Source organism: Gadus chalcogrammus, chromosome 1 (genome assembly GCF_026213295.1).
Source record: "Gadus chalcogrammus isolate NIFS_2021 chromosome 1, NIFS_Gcha_1.0, whole genome shotgun sequence".
NCBI classification, from domain to species: Eukaryota; Metazoa; Chordata; class Actinopteri; order Gadiformes; family Gadidae; genus Gadus; species Gadus chalcogrammus.
The window spans coordinates 20,528,996-20,545,256 of record NC_079412.1 but is presented as its reverse complement, the minus strand read 5'-3'; the positions used below and the strand labels follow the sequence as shown (position 1 = coordinate 20,545,256).

Here is a 16,261-nt window from a genome sequence, read left to right as displayed (position 1 = left end):
GGCTAAAGCCTGCGTGGCAGACCTGCCACGTGCACCTCATCAGGTGCACCTCATCAGCTGACAAGCCTCTCAGCCCCGCCCACTGGCTACCTGTAGCAGGTAGGCAAACACAGAGGACCCAGCAGACGAAGGAGAGAGAGAGCAGTCACAGCTGTCACATCTGTTGCCTGAAGATTCTTTGTTTGTCTCCAACAAAACCTTCCAAACAGATGAATCATTGGCTCATCCCAGAATTGTCAAATTACTTTTGTGTGTCAAAACGGGCAGGGTGGTCGTGGACTCCTGAAAAATACTATGGTTGTTTTGTATGTAGAATAAAATGCCATTGTACATTTAAAAAAAAAAGGGAAGACTTTCACAATGCAGGATTCTGGGAATGCAGTGATGGAATCCCGATAACACCTGTTCCCTAATAAATGGGCTCAAGATTCTGAGTCTGCCTGCAAGAGGTTGTGTATGTGTGTGTGTGTGTGTGTGTGTGTGTGTGTGTGTGTGTGTGTGTGTGTGTGTGTGTGTGTGTGTGTGTGTGTGTGTGTGTGTGTGTGTGGTTGCAACCACACACACACACACACACACACACACACACACACACACACACACACACACACACACACACACACACACACACACACACATTGTGAGGAGCAGGAAACTGTAGATCATGTAATGAACATTTGTAGAAAGTATGAAGTAGAGAGACGACAAATGCAGGATAAGTTGGCAGAAATTAAAGAAAGATATGAGTTGGAGAATATATTATGGAAAATGTCAGGAGATAGATGCTATAGGCACGTATTTGGATATTTAAAAGAAACAAATTTGATAAAGAAAATATGAAATCCGGGTAACTCAGGGTTACAATAGTATATAAAGATGCATAAAGAAACCAGTAGGTGGCGGTAATGCACACGTTTGTTTGCCAACCGCCAATAAAACCAAATAGAAGAAGAAGAAGAAGAAGAACGTCTCACTCATGGCCCCTTCAGTGTGTTCTTTCTGATTAGCTCTTAATTGAGATCACCTGTCAGGCACCCCTTATTAAAGGTGGCCACAATAGGTTTGGTTTACTTTTCGCATCGGCCTGTGTCAATCGAGCATGAGTTTAGTGAGGGTTGAACGTTTTCAATCTAGATTGCAGATCATTATTGTCACTTTATACAAACTGAAAGTATGCGTTGTTGCGTGTTTTTTTGTGGGCATTTGACTGAACAGCCCAGACAAATATTGCTACCAACATGGCACTTCGAAACAGACCACCGCAGTGAGTAAAAGTTATTTTCCTTTATTAATTGTTGACGTTTTTGGGCTGTCTCCTCAGACACAAGCCATCAGTATCCCTGCTCTTTGCACCTTGACATGCATGTTGGCACTGTTTGTTAACCTAGCTTTGCTGATTTGTATCTTTTGATGTGTGTTTTTCTTAACAGGTGTTAGATGACTGACAAGATCTATGGGGGGGCCCCCTTTGGGCCCCCCCATACCAACTTAGTCTTCAAAGGAATCTAGTGCCATGCGACTTCAGTGTCTTCAAAACATCCTCGGAATACATGTGTATGAATGGTCCACCGAAGGGTTGATCTGGAAGCCACCACGGTCCACGCAGTAATCTGCTGCGTGGGCCGTAGTGGCTTCCAGAGCCATCTTTCGGTCTTGGTCAGGATTTGTTACAGTTGCCCTTCAATGTAGCAAGCTACGGGTTTCTGAAGAAGCCTGCTTTACGTAACATTGGAGTACAAATATTGTGCAAAATGCTCGTGTAATAGCACTAGTAACCTGTAGATTAGCTTAGTTTAACGTCATTCCGTGCTGTCTCTGTCAAATGTGTGGCTTACTTTAAGTCCACAAGGCCCTCTGGTAAACCACGTTGGAACACCCCTGGACAAGGTGATTAGTCACTGGGTGTGTGCTAAACTGGGTGTGTTTTGTTCCATTGTTCACTAGTTGGTTAAGGTTTGGTAGAATTGTTTGCATGCTAGCGACGTGATGGCGTATGTACAAGAGCCTACCGTGGCAAGGCCACAGTTGCGACGGCCAGATGGCCTAGTGTGAGTGCAACCTTGATTGCATTTGTATACTGTTTACCATTGGATGTTTATGCAATTTGGCTTGATTCATCCGCAGTAAAGCTGCATTTGACCATTCCAGGGTCGTCTTGTACAGGCTTTCAATTGACCATGTTGACTAGTTTGTGGGAAGTTTTTTTTTTTTTTACCTTTGCTTACAATCCAACGGTTGTGACCACTTTTGCAACTGGGCTGTGAACCTTGCAATTCTAGTTGCATATTTGTACACGCAAGCTTGTCCATTTCTAGCGCCATCACTAACACTAGCTTCAGCATTTCCTTGTAGGCCATTAGCTGACTTGTGTATTGGAGTGATGATTTGGGTATTTTAAGATGCTTGAAAACCTAAAATAAAGCAAAATGCGTGTCTGGTGTGCAAGAGACAATTTGTTGGCTTGCAGTAGTCGAGGAGTTGCCGTAGGTCGTAAGCCATCTGGAGGTTGTGGCAATGGAGGCTTGTGGTAGATCTGCCATCCAAGAAAGGTTAATTCTTCTGAAGCATGATTAATAGTTTAGTAAATTGAATCTATTCATATAGAACTATAAAACCCAAGACTGCAGCCAGTAACTTGGATCGCAATATGTGGAAAGTTTTAGTCTTAATTTGTAACAACAGAATAAATAACATGACTAACTGGGTTTCTTCCATTTTCTAACTAGGGGGACTTGACAGGCGAGTCTACTGGAATAATCAGTAGCGGTACTTTGCCCAACAGATTTGATGGCATGACTACAGGGTGACAAAGACAATTATTCCCTGCCTATCAAAAGAGACTTCTAAAACATATCTGCTAGAACAGTTCCTATACTTTTTGTATAATTTGGTCATGCTGCAAATTTACTTTTTGTAGTTGCTCCATATTTAGTTCTTTGACAGCCTCACCTGCTAGAAAAGTCTATTCAAATCGGCTAAATATAATGAACTAAATTAATAGCCATGAAATGTTGTCACTCATACTAATGGCAAATACCCTCTTTCAGTTGGTGGTTCAACACTGATGTCTCTCTAGGCTTGAGGGAGAGCTCACAAGTAAATTACACGAATGTCCTGGAGCAATTGGGAATACACTTTTATTTAGTCTACCTGACCAGGGAAATCTGGGAACTATAGGTCACCTAACCCAAACTTTTCACTCTTGTTAGGTTGTCCTTTTCTCTTGTTTTAACCCGAAAGGGCTGAAATATCAACATTTCAGGTATTCTGTTTGGATAATGTGCAAAACTTGTGGCTTCACTAATAAAAAAAATTAACAAATGTATTTTTCTTAATGTGGTTAAACTATTTAAAGATTTGTATGCAAAAATATTTCTGCTCAATTTGTGGTCAATGAAACTCTGAAATTTTTTAATTTGATAAAACACAACTATGGGTTAAAGGTATTTGCTTTGGGCATCTTTTGATATTTTTAGAATCTAGCTCCATTGCCGTTAGAAATGGTGTCTCCCAGTACTGCAAAGTGCTTCCACAAGTTAAAAAAGGAATGGGCAGAAAAGGAACTGCCAACTAAATCTATTTAACATGGGTAGAAAGTTTCCATGGAAGCTCTTGGCTGCTGGTTCACAACACAACTCCACTGTTAGCCTGTGACCTTGCGTTTAACTTTTTTTGACTTTTGGTGACTTTCACAAAAGAGAACGGCCTCCTAATTGATCATTATAGTATAATTGAATGCCCTCTTTCATATATATGATACCTCCACCACTGGGACGTGGCAACAATTCTCCAAATCCATATGGGGGGGATGCTTGTGGACAGTAGGGGTGTATACTCGACATAAATAGGAAGCAAACTCATCTCACAAATGAGTAATGACAGCTCACAAATATTTATTTAATAAATTGTTTCAATTTATAATAATCCAAAATCCAATGGCAAAACCCGTTGGCTTTTTGTCGAGGGAATCCAGGGTGACGCTCACTTCCGGGTTGGCCAACATACGTCATCCCTCAACCACTCTACTGTAAAAACACATGTTCAAGTTGAATGAGAATAATAATTCTGCCATAGTATTTATTTAAGGGAGGGGGGGGGGATACAAGTCTTTTGGCCATTTGTAGTGTTGATCAGCAGAGAAATAATTTGTCCGCAAAGACGGTGACGTCGCTTAGCAACGGTAGACGCTGGGGTAGACAAGTCACCGGACTACTACCCATGCAAGTGAACGGAGCGTTCCACGGCATTGAGAAGACCCGTGTAATAAAGGCCTATAATATTTCTGTTTATGGCATAGATTTCTCCTCAGATTAGGCCAATAAACCAATGGTAAAATAAAAAATAAAAACGCTCGATCAAAGGCCCGGCCCGAGTATAGTATCGGGCTCGGGCAGAGAATCTAAACACTGACTGGAACTACTTAGCAGGTGTCTGTAGGGCTATATCAGGAGTTAATGCACGCACTGCAACCAATCAGAATCAGAGTATTCCCCCAGACCGTGGTCTAAACAATATTATTCACGAGTTATAAACAACCCCTACACATCAATATTAATGATAACCCTGTGGAAATTGCCATAAGTGAGGGACACAATTTCGCACGTTGAGCACACAGTTGTGTGACTCGTTTATTTAGTAAGAGAGTAACAGGAAATCAAAACGTGCTGAAGGTAAACAAATCCCGCATGGGCTCTGACGTCATGAGACGCTCGTAATCCTTAAAAGGGACATCGATCCCTGAACCACCAAGACAGTAAACGACATGCTTAACACAATTGAAAGAACAACACATAACAAAATACTGTAGGTGAATTATGTTACACTCACTACAACCTATTAAATACGGTATGATTTCTAGATGTCATGGCAACGTCTGCTCGCGACACTGGACTTACGATCGAGGCATCGACCCGTACGTACATTCACATAGCCAAAAACAAGAGAATAGATGGCTAGATGAAATAAACATCAAGACATACAATTCTAAAAAGAACAGAGGAAGCAGCTACCCTGTTTTCCTTCGCGGTTTGCCTACAGAGGAGCGCACCTGCATTTAACATAGGCCTATCCGTGTATTGTCACAATTTCTCAGTATCAAAGGTGAAAGTAGAAACTGGTGGCCAAAAGCTGTCATATTGTTAGTTATCACAGACAATTTTAAGTAGAAACGGGTGGCCAAAAGCTGTCATTTGTTAGTTATCACAGACAATTTTCAACAATGAATGATCTGTACGGAGCTCCATAAGGGACATTAGGGAGAACGCTCCCGGACAGAACCTTAGTTTGGAAGTCATGCTTAGTGACACGACAAATAGCCTACTTCCAATTGAAATACAAAATTTAGAAAATAGGCCTACGTGTCCCTGATCACGTTTCAATAGATTAAATAACGTGACAGTGTCACGTATTTTCGTGAGACCATACCCGTACTTCCATGAGTATACTTAAAGGAAGTATACTATCCGCACTATCTACTACGTTATTTTTTCAGATGTGAGTGCTGTTCCAAATCGAGTACTCCGTGGTGCACTAACCGGAAATTACGATCACGACTGCCGCCGTGGCTACTCCCCCGCAATAAACATCCCACTTTGAACGGTGAACTTTTTACGCCTAGCAGCTATAAAAACTATAAAAACTACAAAATGACTCTATTAATGCAGGCTATGTGGAAAATGCGCCGACTTTGGCTCAGCCTCTTCCGCTACGTAGCTAAGATGGCTGCCGTTGAGTATGGGGAGTGTCCTTCGATCCACATTTCAGGATTAGCCCGTTTTGAGTACGGCATCCGGCTCCTTGAAGTATACTTCTTTTCGCCGGATCTGAATTGGAACGTACTGCGTACTCAAATTTTGGCTAGTAAGTACGGACAGTACGGGTATTGGAACACGGCACAGGTTCGAGCGTGTGCATGGGTTGAATTGCGTGTGTCTCACGCCGAATGCATGAGAGCCCTGTACTTACGTGACACAAACCAGCACCGCAAACGTTCTCTCCAGCTTGAGATGACGTCTTTCTTTATAGGTTCATGGGTCTGATTCGCCGATTTCCCATGCTGATATCCCCGGAGATTCTCGGGCATCTTCGACAATTTGGCTATAGATTGTCTCATTACACGCTAAATAATATAATTATAGCCTAATTATATATAGCCTATACATATATATAGGCAATATATATAATTAGCCAATATATATATATATATATATAGCATTTGTGGTTTTGGCATAAACATAGGCTAACTAGGGTGCACTGTACTATCTGCGCACACCCTTTTTGAAGCCTCTCTCTCGCTCTCTCTCTCTTCTCTCTGTCCCTCCCTCTCTCTCTTTCTCTCTCTCTCGTACCGTTTAGTTAATTGTCTTAGAACACTCCCATTCAGAATGCATTGGTTTACATTTCGTTCTGTGTAACACGCAAAAAGTCGGACTATCGTGCTCTGGAACACGCTTCAATAGATTAACATTCGTGCGCAGGAGCACGCAATCGCGTGATACCGGGTTGGTAGGCTAGGGAAACAGATATTAATGTAAAAAAACCTCATGAAGTGAAATGTTCATGCCATGGGACCCTTAAGTAAATTTGCTCCATTAGCTTTTTTCCTCCCCCTACCTCCTAATGCAGTCCTAATCGTGGTGCTTTAGGTAGCCGTTGAGTTAAGGAGTTGAGGTAGAACATAAGACACCTTCTGCTTCATAAAGGACCTCGGAATTAAAAGTATCAGAAAATGTCCTTGTGCTTAATTCTGTACCTATGAAATCCAAAAGCTCCACTTTAATTGCATAAGTGTTGAATAGGTTTTGTTAGTGTCGCACCTACATTTAGTTTTTGTTTGATGCTGCTGGTTAAAAATACATAAAAGGCTAGGTAAACACACACCCGTGGAGCGGGACTAGAGACAAAACTGTCTCGATTCATTCACAAAGGAAAGCACAAAAAGGTCTTAAAAGTTAACCGCCAAACTTCACTGCTCCACCATGAGGGCTGAATCCAAATCCGTGAAATCATACTTATCGTTGAAGTTCATTCAGGGATGTAATTTAAGATAGAACACAGAACTCAAATTGACTCTCCCGCTGTTACCAAGGCGACCAGAGGGCACCACACCTGCGTTGAGTTGAACTAATTAGCTCACCTGCCGCAGCTCGGGTCGGTTCATTTCAGAGGGAACCGGACAGCACGCTGGTATCCACCCCCGTCTGGCAGTGTTACGTCTCCCTGACGTGTTAATGCTGTTGTGTTCATGAAACCAGAACGTGTGTGTAATCGTCTGGTGAACCATGTTGGGACTCATCCTTCCATCTCGTCCTCTGTTGCACAGGTGACATTGTATAGATTCTACTGATCTATACGTTGTGGCAACCCGGTCCTTGTTGTCGCCGGGTTCCACGGACAAACCACGCTTGGCAGTGTGGGTTAAGCCATTAAAGGCATTTATTGCATACATCTGTGACAGGCAAAGTAAACGCGGTCTCTAGGGCCTCCGTGAGCCTCCGTGGGCCTCTGGCCTCTCGCGGACACGAGCGCTTCCTCCTTCCTCGCTCCCGTTCCTGGTCTTCCCAAATGTCAGTCCTCTTATAGTGGCTCCTCAGCTTTCGGCCAGGTGTCCCCCAATCAAGCTGATTGGGGTTCGGTCGGTGCTCTCTGTCGCCGGCTGGTGGTTGACGGTGGTAACGGCCATCCAGGACCAACCCCCGGGCTGGTCCGGGCCGAGGTTTACGGGGCGGGATGCCACACTCCTCCACCCTTTGTCCAAGCCCCGGGTAGACAGGGGACCCGCCCAGGCCGGTATCTTGTTGCCCTGGCAAGGCATCGGCTGCGTCGTCTCCGGCTGCGTCGTCTCCGGCTGCGTCGTCTCCGGCTGCGTCGTCTCCGGCTGCGTCGTCTCCCGCTGCTTCCTCTCCCGCTGCTTCCTCTCCCGCTGCTTCCTCTCCCGCTGCTTCCTCTCCCGCTGCTTCGGCGGCGGCTGCTTCAGCGGTGGCATCTCTCCTGCCCCGGGACTCTCGTGCCAGGTCCCAAAACCGGCGAAATATCGGGCAATCCCTCCCGATTAGGAACGGCACCGGGAGGTGTGGCACGACCCCTGCCCTAGCCGTGAACACCCCCTGTGGTGTCCGTACGACCACGTGGCAGGTCTCGTATTTTTGTGTGTCTCCGTGTACGCATGTCACCTCCATGGGTGACCCTTCCCTTCCCCCCGCCAGGTCGGGCCGGAGGAGGGTGACCATGCTGCCAGTGTCCACTATGGCCTGCGTCTGTTTGGACATCACCCTCGCAGGTACGGTTGGGCACCCGGACGCTTCCTTTGCCCAACATGTCGCCAGCATGCAGGGCCGGCCCGTCCCCACGTCCACGTAGGCCGACGGCACTGTCACGTCCCGGTCTCGCGCTGCAGCCTCGTCTCGCGCTGCGCGCGCCGGTGGCAGCGGTGTCCCTTGCGGCGGCGGCGGCGTCCCTTGCGGCGGCGGCGTCCCTTGCGGCGGCGGCGTCCCTTACAGCGGCGTCTCTTACGGCGGCGGCGGCGTTCCTTGCGTCGGCAGCGGCGTCCCTCGCGGTAGCGCCGTCTGTCCAATCCGGGTACTGCATTCTGAATGGGTGGGGTACTTTACCGGGGGGTCGTAGTGGGATCTTCATGCTGCCTGCATTCTCCACCATATGTGGCAACCCGCTCCTTGAATGAGACGGGTTCCACGTACAAATGACGCTTGGCAGTGTGGGTTAAGCCATTAAAGGCATTTATTGCATACATCTGTGACAGGCAAAGTAAACGCGGCCTCCGTGGGCCTCCGTGGGCCTCCGTGGGCCTCCGTGGGCCTCTGGCCTCTCGCGGACACGAGCGCTTCCTCCTTCCTCGCTCCCGCTCCTGGTCTGCCCAAATGTCAGTCCTCTTATAGTGGCTCCTCAGCTTTCGGCCAGGTGTCCCCCAATCAAGCTGATTGGGGTTCGGTCGTTGCTCTCCGTCGCCGGGCTGGTGGGTGACGGTGGTAACGGCCATCCAGGACCAACCCTCGGGCTGATCCGGGCCGAGGTTTACGGGGCGGGATGCCACAACGTTCACAATGAAGCAAATAAAGTGTTCATGTAAACAAGATGCAAATCTGTCTTTAAAGGACGGAAGAGGATTCTACATGGAGGTGTTCAATAGAAACAGAGAAGAGGACGCATGATCTACTTCATGTTTATTTATTCGTTATGTTTATTACTGTAGCCAGGATTTTTTAAATACCGAGGTCAACATTCGGCAGCCACACAGTGTGTGTGTGTGTGTGTGTGTGTGTGTGTGTGTGTGTGTGTGTGTGTGTGTGTGTGTGTGTGTGTGTGTGTGTGTGTGTGTGTGTGTGTGTGTGTGGGTGAGGTGCTGCTGCCTCACAAAAAACTATAACTAAGAGGATCTGTATCTATCATATTAAGTGTTGGTAGGCTATGGTGAGTGGAACAAAGAGATGATGAAGGTGAAGATCCTGCTCAGGCTTCTTCTGTTCTGCAATGATATAAAGAATTAATTGATTACACATTTAACCCATATCAATTCAGTTGACTCAAAACTGTTGATAAATAAAGAATGCATATAGGTAACAATAAGTACAGTAATGCCATAGCTTACAATAAGTCTTACATCTTATCAAAACAAGTGACAATTCTTCTTTGGCCAGCTGCAGCCCATCTCTGGAGGACGCTCATGGGATCCAGGGGAATTCTTTCTATGCACATTTATAAGAGCAAGGCCAGAAAGCTTCTCATGCCCCACACTGGATCTTAACCAGGTTTTGAGGCGGCGTAGAGTCGAAAAAGACCTCTCACACGAGCATGTGGTCACTGGCAATGTGAGGTAAATGCAAAGGACGCATTTAATATTAGGATAAAATTGCCTCTATGTTGCTGCTTCATGGTAATCATAGCATAAATGATATCCACATCTGGAGACTGAAGTCATATAGTCAGGGGTGGACTGGCCATCTGGCATGCCGGGCATCGTCCCGGTGGGCCGTTGACCCAATGTGGGCCGGTCCGGTCCGCTATGTTTTGTTTTTTTCTCTCTCTCTAAATTCCCTCCAATTGGGCCGGCCAATGGGCAACAGAGGGCTAGCAGTGTGTGGCCAGCATCGACACAGATTATTGGTCTATGTTTGTCATTGTCAATCAATCATGGGCTGACAGGCTCAGAGAGCCCTGGCAGTGCTGTCAATCACAACAGAAACCAGGGTGGGCGGGACCTCATGGCATGGGCCGGAGTCGTGGGAGTCCGCGACTCCCACGAGTAATTAATTCATATCTTAGACTTTTTCTCGCAGCTACAGATAAAAAAAATTAAATTCTCTATTTATGGTTTCACAATGACTGAGTCACATTTGAAACAAATGCGTTTCAGCTCTAATACTGCTACTGTCTGTAATATGTTTCTATTTAGATTATTTGTCAGGATATTTTGTTATTATTGTCCGGGTCTGCTTTTAACCAATGCTGGGCTTACACAAAAAGATTTTCCCATTCACAGACTAAAAACTGCAAGAGAGAAATTAGCGTTGGATCAAGTGTGACATTTAACAAGCGTTTTGTAGCTATGTAGATATGGGGGTTGGAGATGCAGCGACCACAGGATGTCTGTTAACTTCCTGTTCAGGTTTCACACCTTTCTTGTCAGCAGCACAAGAGACACAAACTTGAAAAACAAAAACAAAAAAAGGCAATTTGCACTGCTATTTGCAGTGCTGTACTATTATTCGGATGTATGTACTTGATTAAATTGTTTTAATAAAGTACATACAGGGTTCTTCCCGTTCGTCTCTTGTCCCACCCCTAGTGCTGATAATGTAGTGGGCTGGTCTGGACAGAAAATGCCAGGGCTGAATTTTTGTCCCAGTCCACCCCTGCATATAGTCAATAGCAGTATATATGCCACCTTTTGGTGGACCAGCGTATTGACACGTTTTAATTATACTGCGCCGTTATCACATAAACAAAATTTAAGGAAACAAATACCGGCGTGGACATGACCTCGGTGTCCTCAATGGTAGCTACGGCCCTGGCTGTAAATTATGAGCTGCATCATGGACATACAGGCTGGGTCATTGAACAGCAGCCTTTAGACGAAAGGCTGGGAGGAGTCTGAACTGGGAGGGGTCTGGTTCAACCGGGTAGTTTCACATTGACATTTCACAACATCATTTCCTTTTCACTGAGTCGAGTGTTTGGTGTGGTCGCGGTGCACTTTATCACAGCAGTAAGAACACTAAGGTACTGTATTCCACTCTGTGATATATCATAAATATGTATAACTATGAATCTTTAGATTACATTCAAGATTAGATTCAACTTTATTGTCATTGCAACGAGTGCAACGAAATGCAGTTTAACATCTAATCAGTAGTGCGCAATCATTAAAAAGTGTTTTTCCTTATATCAGTGCTTGAATAAAAAAATACATAAGACACAGAATGCAAGTGCATTATTAAAGTGCATAGAGTTCTGAGTGTTACGAGAGTAGCGATGTGTCTGCGCAAGAATGTCTGTGTGTGTGTGTGTGTGTGTGAGTGACGTCAGCGAATGAGTCAACGATTGAGTGAACGAGCGAGTGATCAAGTGTCAGTTGTCGGGTGTGTCTTTATTAAGCTTCTTCTCTATGGAGGTAGATTTGTGTCTTTATTATGCAATCAAAAACAATAGGTTTGAGAGCAAAACTTTCCACACTGCAATCAAAAAATAGGTTTGAGAGCAAAACTTTCCACACTGCAATCAAAAAATAGATTTGAGAGCAAAACTATCGACACTGCAAACAAAAAATGTTTTATTGCAAGATAAATTAATATGATAAAAAAAATATGAATGGGAATCCAAAAGTTTTGTTTGCAAACCCAAAAGTTTTGTTTGCAAATCCAAAAGTTTTGTTTGCGAATCCAAAAGTTTTGTTTGCGAATCAAAAAGCTTTGTTTGCGAATCCTAAAGTTTTGCTTGCGAATCCAAAAGCTTTGCTTGCTGTTGAGCTGAATCTCGTGGGCGGGACCTACGCCGAAAGATGTAATACACGTCTCTATTGGCCAGTCTCGATCGGAGTGACAGCTTGGCAACATTCACAGTTAGTAACGAGAGAGGGAGTTATATTTCATGTAGGCTACGCCGTCTAGGCTTCGCCTGGGCTTGTCCCGTGCGCGCGCTTGCGCTCCCTGAAAATTCCGTAGGCCTCCCTGTCAGCCGACAAGGAGACCATGGCAGAGGAGAGCAGGGCGATGTTGTTGACCGCCGCCGCGGATTGAGAGGCACAAACGAACACCCTGTCCGTCAGGCCGACAATCTGCTTCTGGAGGCGGTCGGGGGGCAGCGGCTTTTCGGATGTTGCCAAGCTGTCACTCCGATCGAGACTAGCCAATAGAGACGTGTCTTACATCTTTTGGCGTAGGTCCCGCCCACGAGATTCAGCTCAACAGCAAGCAAAGCTTTTGGATTCGCAAGCAAAACTTTAGGATTCGCAAACAAAGCTTTTGATTCGCAAACAAAACTTTTGGATTCGCAAACAAAGCTTTTGGATTTGCAAACAAAACTTTTGGGTTTGCAAACAAAACTTTTGGATTCCCATTAATATTTTTTTTCATCACATTAATTTATCTTGCAATAAAACATTTTTTGATTGCAGTGTGGATAGTTTTGCTCTCAAATCTATTTTTTGATTGCAGTGTGGAAAGTTTTGCTCTCAAACCTATTTTTTGATTGCAGTGTGGAAAGTTTTGCTCTCAAACCTATTATTTTTGATTGCATAATAAAGACACAAATCTACCTCCATACTTCTCCAGCCGTCACCTGACCGTACACTAGTGTGCGCATGCACGGGACTCCAGCTAACCCCGCCCCCGGTACAGACGTCATCAGGTTGCTACAAAATAAAGGCATTCCTTACAGTATTATTCAATAATACCACATCTCCCTTTCTTTAAGAACAAAGGGTGGACTACCTTTGTCTCTGCAGGTCTTAAGGGGTTTATTCTGCCCTTTTGCTGGAAGACCTGTCCCTGATCTGTCCCTGTTTGAAGCATGCAAAATATAAATAAAATAACTTACACATTACCATACTGTGAACTATTACTTTAGCAGGCTGTGTTCTCAAAACGTAAACTCTCAGGTTTCAGGTAAATGTAAACATTGAAGCAGAACAATTTTAACAATCACATGTCACTCTCTTTTTCTTCCTTTTTTTTTTTTTACTGTGGAAAAACAATCAATCAATCACAAATCAAGTCTCTGCGGCTTTTTAACCTCTCTCCCACACCTGGTCCACACATGTGTCTCTGTGGTGGTGGGGCCCTCTCTGCTGGGTGATGTCTAACCTCTCTCCCACACCTGGTCCACACAGTCTCTGTGGTGGTGGGGCCCTCTCTGCTTGGTGATGTTTTCACTGGTGGAGCTGAATCTGGTGCAGGTGATTCTCCTCCCTCATCAGCGTCTACTACCCCACCGTTGGTCTGCAGTGGCACCAAGTTCCTCCTCAGTGTGCCCTGAGGCACCTGGACGATATAAGAGCGAGGGGTGTTGTGTGTAGATAGCACTTTGCCTTGGACTCGTGCATCGGTGATCCACACATCCTCCCCAGGTACGAGAGGCTCCAGGTTTCTCGCTCCGTGTCTCTTGTCGAAGGATCTTGCGTCATTCCTCCTCTTCTCCTTTTCTTTGGCCTCCAGCGCATTGTAGTCAGGCAACACTGGATTCAGCAGGGTTGGAAGGGCAGGAACTGTAGTGCGGAGGCGGCGCCCCATCGACAGTTCGGCTGGGCTATAACCGTTCTGTAGAGGGGTTGCTCTGTAGGCCAGCAATGCAAGATATGGGTCTGATGCCTTTGTTAGCAGGTTTTTCACGGTTTGTACAGCGCGCTCCGCCTCCCCATTGCTCTGAGGAAACCTGGGGCTGCTCGTGATGTGCACAAAGCCATACTCTGCTGCAAAGGCTTTGAAGTGGCTACCGGAGAACTGGGGCCCATTGTCACTTTTAAGAAATTCACAAATTCCATGACGAGGAAACATGGATTTCAGGTGCACCACCACATCTGTGGACCTTGTGGGTGACAGCAGTGCAACTTCCACGTACCTCGAGAAATAATCTACTACCAGTAGATAGGCCTTGTCTTTCAGGGTGAAAAGGTCAGCTCCCAAGGTTTGCCAAGGCCTGTCTGGCATCTCCGTTGGCATCAGCGGCTCTGTGACGTTCCTTCTCTCCTGAATGCAGGTCCTACATTTCAGCACCATGTCATTCAGCTGGCTGCTGAGTCCTGGCCACCATACCGTCTGTTTGGCCCGGCCCCTGCACTTTGTCACCCCCAGGTGTCCCTCATGTAGTCTCTCCAGCACATCAACTTGTAAGGCCGATGGGATGACGAGCCGGCCTTTTGTGCCTTCTCTAGCACCGCATGTAGCCGCACATCATGCTCCTCCTGTGTCTGTCCCCAGACCAGGATGTCATCCAGGTGACACAGTACCCCCTCCAGGCCACCGGTCACTTCTGTCACCATCATCTTTTGGAAGTGCTCGGGAGCTGATGCTATGCCGAAGGGTAGACGGTTAAAATAGTAGCGCCCAAAAGGCGTGATGAAGGTGGTGTATTTGGCCGACTCTTTTGTCACTGGTACTTGCCAAAAGCCCATGTTGGCATCTAGTTTGCTGAATACTGTTGCGCCAGCTAGCATGCCCAGAGTGTGTTAGACAGAAGGCAGGATAAACTTTTCTCCGCATACTGATTCGTTCATTTTTGTGAAATCCACACAAATGCGGACAGCACCTGCTTTTTTCGGCACCACCACCATCCCGGCACACCAATCAGTCGGCTCCTCAATCTTGGTGATTACGCCCATCTTCTCCATACGGTCTATCTCCTCCTTCACTTTTCCCATAAGGGGTAGAGGTACTCTGCGTGGTGTGTGGAGAGAGAAGGGCACAGCCTCTGGCTGTAATTTAATTGAGCAGGGCCTCTGAACAAGACCCAAGCCGCTACACAGCTTCGGATACTGTTGTTTCAACGATTCCATGGTGATGCCGTCAACCCTGCACACAAGCTCAAGCTTTTCTATGGCAGGCTTTCCCAATAGTGCCGTGTGCAGGTCTTTTACGACATAAATGTCCTCTATGGCTGTCTTTTTGCCAACGCGCAGTGTTTCTCTGGCTACACCTAGGACAGAGAGTACATTGCCACCTGGCCCAAACAATGGGCGTGTCGACACTGCCAGGTGCTTCACATCATGCCCCCCTGTATTCTCATGGTACACCTCGGCTGGCAGGGCGGTGACATCAGCACCAGTGTCTATTTTAAAGCACACTGTTTTTTGTCTCACTTGTAGCTGCACCGTCCACGGGTCTTTTCCAGAATCCACGGCCCCCAGGAAAAAGCACTCTTCTTCCTCTGTAGTGACAGCATTCAGAGATTTCGCACTGTTTCTGCACACCTTGCCATAATGTCCATTTTTGCCACAGTTGTGACACACAGCATCTTTAGCAGGGCATTCCATTATTCCATGCGAGGGCATTTTTCCACATCTATAACAGGCCTTTGAGCCTGACTGTGGCCATGCATTAGGTTTACCTTGGCCTGGTGATTGTGCCTGAGGCTTTGAGGGAAATTTTCTGTAGCTTTTAGCATGCACAGCATCAACATTAGAGCACCTGCTTGCAACGCTATTTTCTCCTCTTAAGTCAGACTGCTGTCTTCTAACTTCTTCAGACTGCCTTGTCTTAGTTATAACAGTTTCAAGGGTAAGGTCTCTGTCTAGCTGTAGCTTTTCTGACAATGAGACGTTGCTCAGCCCGACCACTAACCTGTCGCGGATCAGCTCGTTCCTTAACTGTCCATATTTACAGTGTTCAGCTAATCCGTATAGAGCAGTGATGAAGGAATCCACCGTCTCTCCTGGCAGTTGCACACGCTGATTGAACTTGGCTCTTTCGTAAATTACATTCTTTTTAGGCACAAAAAATGCATCCAAGCCCGCCTTGACATCCGTGTACCCTTTCCTCTTGTCCGCAGTTAGCGTTAGCCCTTTAAGCACATCTTCAGCTTCATCGCCCATGCAATACACTAACGTGTTCTCCTGGTTTTCTATTTTTTGCGGATGCATTATTTTAAAAAAAAACGCGAGACTACATGTCATCGTGGGACGACATCGCGATAAAAATTCTATATATTGTGCAGCCCTAGTGGAAACGATGAATAGTTAGTAAATAATTCTTCTCCAAATCTTCTCCCTCATAGAGAATGAGAGGGTCTATGAATTTGTGTCAAGGAAAGGTAGTTG

General features: G+C 45.9%; 1 protein-coding gene across 3 annotated transcripts in view; it reads left to right on the top strand.

The window, feature by feature from the left end:
- Window positions 1-11,163: 11,163 nt before the first annotated feature.
- Window positions 11,164-16,261, top strand: part of LOC130386339 (NACHT, LRR and PYD domains-containing protein 3-like) — a 20,548-nt gene continuing 15,450 nt past the window's right edge. For all 3 annotated transcript variants that reach the window (XM_056595213.1, XM_056595230.1, XM_056595203.1), the window contains exon 1: window positions 11,164-11,232. The gene's annotated coding sequence lies outside the window, so the exon portion shown is untranslated. The remainder of the gene's footprint in view (window positions 11,233-16,261) is intronic.